Genomic DNA, 6,000 nt, shown 5'->3' with positions numbered 1-6,000 from the left:
GGGATCAGACTATCTATTGGCTATCGAATCCTAATTCTAATTAACCCCCAAATTTGTCCGATGAAGATCATTCCTCTTTTATGCTGCCTAACCAGTTGTATGTACACTGGGCATGCAATACCTAAGTCAGATGCTGCTTTGTTATAATTAGGGCAGCAAATTTTGTTTTCTGTTTGGTACTTGCTGTTACATATTGCATGTAATGTATGGCACTGTTAAGGGAAAAAAATTGGAGTCAAAGTGCCTGGAAAGTTAGGTCTGCTCTGTAGCACTGTGAGATTGTTGACATCTGCCGAGGTTGGAGAGCTCAGTAAGCAGGAAATGGGGTGTCACTCTGAGTGGTAGTTTACCATTATCCTGGCATCCTAATGAAGTGTCTGCAGTGCACAGAGCTTCTGGATGGCATCTTAACGCACGGCTAAGCAAAAGCACTTCTCTCCTTGTCACTGTCATCCATCTGCCTGCACCCTACTGTAGCCAATGGGATGGAACCATGCTACAATGTGCTATAAGCCATTCAGAGTTGCACATTGCATAATCAGTCCCATCAAATATGTAAAAAATTACTATTATTGGTTATTTCCCTCAAACTCCGGCACCTGGAGTTTTATACATTAAAGTTTAACTTTTGTAAGTGCTGTTTTTTTTCCATTAATTTCACATATATTTTTGTCAAATGGGACTGAGTTGTGAACTCTTTGTCTTGAGTCTTGCAAATGGATCCCAAAAGTTGTATGAATATTCATTGCAAACTCCACTTCATATCACATAGGATGAATTTATCAATTTCCCATATAGAGAGATTCCACACAATTATTTTCTTTTGCAACATCTATTTCTGTGGCATGAATAAAAAGCAAAATAAATTCAAATTGGTCATTTTCCTTATAGCAAACATTAGTTAGTTTGAACACTTATATGTTTTCTTTAAAACAAAAAAAATATTTTACAGTGTATCTGCATCAGACAATTGCCACAGTGTGCCAAAAGTGATTAAAATTGGGACTTTAATGTTTCATACAGTAACATTAAGATATCCTGTCATCAGTGATACAAATTCTTATCTATTTATTTATACATAAAAATCTGTGCATTTCAGTTAGCATGACTTCCAGAATATAAAGACTTACCAAATTAAAGCAGAGTTTTGGGCAGTTGACATCTCTGAAAAAAAATAAAGTCAGCAGAGCACTCTCTTTCAAGCAAGTTTTCATTCCCTGATAACACCAAAGCTATCAAGGACTAGGGCTAAGAATTGTGTGACAGGGCAATCTTCTAAAATGGGCAAGAGCAAGATGAATTGGCTAAGTTGGGTGTTTATTTATACAAATAAGAGGGCAGAACATAATTTAGTTGAATCAGGAATTTTTCACAGACATTAAAACTATAGCAAACATAACAGCGGGGATGCTTGCACAGCAGCACAGTGGGGAAGCTCACAGAGCGTCTGCCCACACTACGGCTGGCTGTAGCTAGCGCCATAAGTCTCACAATTTCATTAGCACTCGAAAATCCACCTAAACCACTCAGTTCCAATAAAAAAATAAAAATAAATGAAATAAGCAAACCAAAAAAGCCCAGATAAAACCTGCCTTTCCCTCAGCAGCTGAATCAGTTGTGAATTGTTGGAAAAACTCTTGGCAGACAAATTTTGCTGTAGCAACAGTGTGTGACATTTTAACAACCGCAGAAATCTCATCCAAAAAATCCCCAAAACAAGGTGAGAAGAGCCATGTAAGAAAATTGGAGAAAAGCATGCTTAAAAAACAACAACAAATCACAGATTAGGTGGCAGATCAATAATCTGATATTTTATGCAGAAACATAAATCATTGAGGTTTTTTTCAGCATTTCAGCTTTGAGGCTCAAAAGCATAAAAAGAAACCACGGCTTGTGTGTGATAAAATTAAGCATTATTGTGAGCCATAAATGCCATTTAACATTAAACATGTACAAGCCACTGAAATGCCTGGTAAAGGGAAATGGGTGCTATAGTAAAACTATACAAAGTAAGTCAGACATGAATAATGCAGCAGGTCTGAGCAGGGTCATGGGTCAGACTCCAGTACCTTACAAAATAATGAATGCATGTCAGGTTAGAGACATACATCCCTTCCTAGCAAATGTGAGTTATTGGAGATAAACCCTGGACTTCCTGTTCTGAAACAAAGTGGCTTGTTGTAAACATCTATGTCCATTTAAAATTAATGATTAAAAGAAAGATTCAGTGGGATTTGCTTAAGTATTCTTTATGGCTACGAGTGCTAAAGGTTACTTTCTTCATTCATTTTTACCCAGCCACTGTTAACGTTACAGACACATCATGTTTTCTTCTGTGCTCAAATGTTTATCCAAAGCTCATTTACAAAAGAGCTTATATAATATGAAGCAGGTTTTTTTTCAATGCATTCTTCATTTAAATATAAACAAAAGAGCATCTCTACAGTTTTGCTCCATTAAAGGGAGCCAGCCCTATTTTTAAAGACAGTAACCCAAATTCTAAATATGTTCTATGAAAATATTACATGGAAAACCATCTGTGATTCACTTGAGTATCCTGATCTGCTAAAATTATCACCTATATCTTCCATATTTTTCCCCCAAAATACAAAAAAGATTAATTGTCCTCTCATTTTTTATTTCATATATGTGATTATGCTCTTTTCCTTCTTCAATCTTCACAGGAAGAAGAGTATAACTTTCCAAAAAGGGAATCTTTTCCCTTGATTTTCACCAATTTGCACAATTAAAAAAAAAAAAAGAAGTATAATGAAAAATAATATTGTTTCATTTTATGAAAACTAGTCTGCTTCATTTTCTAGACTTAGATGGAGAATTTAACATCTGTTCAGTGTGTTTTCCTTCTTTTGCACCCTGGACTGCTAGTTTTCATAATTCAGTGCAAGGAAGGGGATACCTAATCCACGGCTATTTATACAAAACCATGTTTGATTATTTCCTCCCTCCATTTGAGCATGGTAAAGAGAAAATCTGAAATTTTATATTTAAATTCAAAAGTCTTTCTACTTAGGAATCTGAAAAGGAAAAAAATCTAGGAAAGCGGAACTCAAGGCTTTACAGAAATAAAGCAAATACATAGGTATTGCAAATGAAACATAAGATCTTGCATCTGATCTGTTAAATATTCCATCAACAAGGTCAAGAGTAAAGACAAGCCCAGCCATAAAAACTGAAGCAAGAGTAAGCTTTAATAAAAGAAAATATATACAGTTTATCCTCTTCAGCTTTTCAAGTGCAAAACCAAAATCTCTTATAATAGAGAAAAATCAAGCATATATATAGCATTTAAAAAGACACTAATATCAACCATTTTAATGAAAGAATACCCAGTATTTTCAAAGAACTATAAAAGGGAGTGAGACTAAGTGTTATGGCAAAAAGCCTGGGCTCAGCAAGTTTGTGTGGGAAATGGTGAAATGTGACTGTGATTTATAATGAGAAAAGGTATCTACAACATACAATTTTCTACCTAGCTGCAAATAATAATTCATAGTGATGTCCCTTCCAGATAAAATACCTTTGCAATGTAGGACTCATGTGGTAAAATGATCATGATAAATGTCAGACCAGTGCAGGTAACGGCTTTACAAACCATTAAGATTAGCTGGCTCTTTTTTTTTTTTTTTTTGATGATAACAGTAACCATGCTGTGACTCTATGTGGTAATAATATCTCAGTACTGATAAATGCCAGAGCCAGGCAGAGGTGTTTATCATTCCCAGTTCAGAAATGCTGACTAAAGTTACCACATGTTGCCTGGTTTTCCTTCTTTTACAGTAGACTAACAATTAACAAATAGACTGAATCACAAAACAATTTTATGGGAAATTTCTACAGTTCTTGTGCTTTAGTGCCTACATAAATATCTCTAGTACACTAGTACTGATTACTTTGGTACAGTAAGTCCTAAACCAAAGCTTTCTACCTTTGCCATTCTCTTAATATATAATTTTTTGTAAATGAATGCTTCTCTTTTCAGTTTACTCCTTTTATAAATACACCTTATAAGGAAGTGCAGCCTTGGTTACCAAGCTGGTATCTGTGTTACTCAACACAGAACAGAGACACTTCCTTCAAGAAAGAACAATAAAGTTTTACTGTACATTTCCTTGCAAATATTCCGCAATGGACAAACATTGCAGTAGTCTTTACTTCCATTGAGTCTCCCCCACCTCATTGTTTCAGTTCTGCTCAAGTTCATTGAATTCTCAGGAGAAAACAGAATTAAAAATAAAGCTAGTTGGGAAACTTCATTTGAGAAGTTGCTGTATAGCCAGGGTAGCCCCAGTCTGAATATAACTTATCTAATAAGACCATAACATGTCTTAGTGTTGCATAGGGCAATGAAACTGGTGGAGGGTCTAAAGCACAAATCTTATGAGAAACAGCTGAGGGGACTGGGGTTGTTTATCCTGGAGAAAAGGAGGCTTATTGCTCTCTACAACTATGTAAAAGGAGGTTGTAGCAAAGTGGGGGTCAGTCTCTTCTCTGAGTAACAAGCTATAGGACTGAAAAGAAATTGGGAGAGGGGCTTTTTATAGGGCAGGTATGGATAGGAGAAGGGGGAATGGCATTAAACTGACAGAGAGCAGATTTAGATTAGATGTTAGGAAGAAGTTCTTTCCTGTGAGGGTGGTGAGGTAGTGGCACAGGTTGCCCAGAGAAGCTGTGGCTGCCCCATCCTTGGCAGTCTTCAAGGCCAGGTTGGATGGGGCTTTGAACAACCTGGTCTAGTGGAATTTGCCCCTGCCTGTGGCAGGGCAGTTGGAACTAGATGACTTTTAACATCCCTGCCAACCCAAAACATTCTGTGATTCTATGAATCATTTGTGTTTTAACTTCATCATCACTGTTGTCAATTGCATGAATTCCTATGGGATAAATCCATATTAAAGTCTGGAGGTTTTTTTACTGGAGAGTAATATCTATGCACTGACTACTTCAAGATCTTGTCTTTCATATCTATACAATTTTCTATATTATAAAAATATAAATATATACATATATCTCTCTGTGTGTTACATTAATCTCAACACAAATTAGGAATACATACTGAGGAATAAGTATTGCATTAGTAACTTTAATTTTTAAGTTTAGTTCAATTGCAGGGAATTTTTGCTTGAAACTTTTTTTGGGGGTGAATTCTTTGAATCAAGGCACTAATCACCACGTATGCTTACACAGCACCTACTGCAACTGGGAATCAATCCTGATTGAGGTCTCTGGGTACAAGGGTAATATGAATATTAAAAAGGAACATATACAAAGAATGATAGGTGATAATTAAATCATAGATGATAAGATCAAAAAAGTATTCTCAGGTTATCTAGGGCATGTAACATGCAAGATGTTTTCCCTACGTCAGACCTACTGACACCTTAACTAATCTGTTCCTAAACAAAAGCACATTTGTACATGACTTTAGTTGCAACATTTTACACAAATATCACTCAAGCCTCTTCCACAAAACTATGTATCATGCTAAAACGTGAAGATATATCTTAACAAAAAGGATAGCAAGGTACTTATCACCTCAAAAGAGAGATTAAAGACCTTAGTACTACATTCTTTATTACTAATAATGAGTTTGAAATACAATTTTTATCCTGCAGACATTGTGAGATACTACATATATTAGAAAACAGTTACAGTGGAATAACTTCTCAAAATAATAGATCACAAAAAAAGCACAACTTTAAAGAATAACAAGTAATTTTATACTCGCAGACTTGATGGGGTTTAATGTTAAAGATAGAAACTCATAAATATAGCTAATTTAAATATGATTGATGAGAAAAAAAGGACAACAATGATTACCTAGGAAAAGCATCCATCACAGAAGCTGCGCCATTGGACACATGTTAGCTCCAATGTGAAATTCCAGTTAACATGTGCGTCCTTTACTACTTGATGGCATTTTATCCTAAGATTATGGTCTAATAGTCTAATAAAATAAATGAAAAGTGTAAGAATATATAT

The 6,000-nt window shown here is 35.4% G+C and overlaps 1 protein-coding gene across 1 annotated transcript in view; it reads left to right on the top strand.

Moving 5' to 3' along the window:
• Positions 1-6,000, top strand: part of ARHGAP15 (Rho GTPase activating protein 15) — a 330,968-nt gene that overhangs the window by 299,664 nt on the left and 25,304 nt on the right. The window lies entirely within an intron of this gene.

Source organism: Melopsittacus undulatus, chromosome 4 (assembly GCF_012275295.1).
Source record: "Melopsittacus undulatus isolate bMelUnd1 chromosome 4, bMelUnd1.mat.Z, whole genome shotgun sequence".
NCBI lineage: Eukaryota > Metazoa > Chordata > Aves > Psittaciformes > Psittaculidae > Melopsittacus > Melopsittacus undulatus.
Note: the sequence above shows the minus strand (reverse complement) of the source record. Positions and strands in the feature narration are given on the sequence as shown.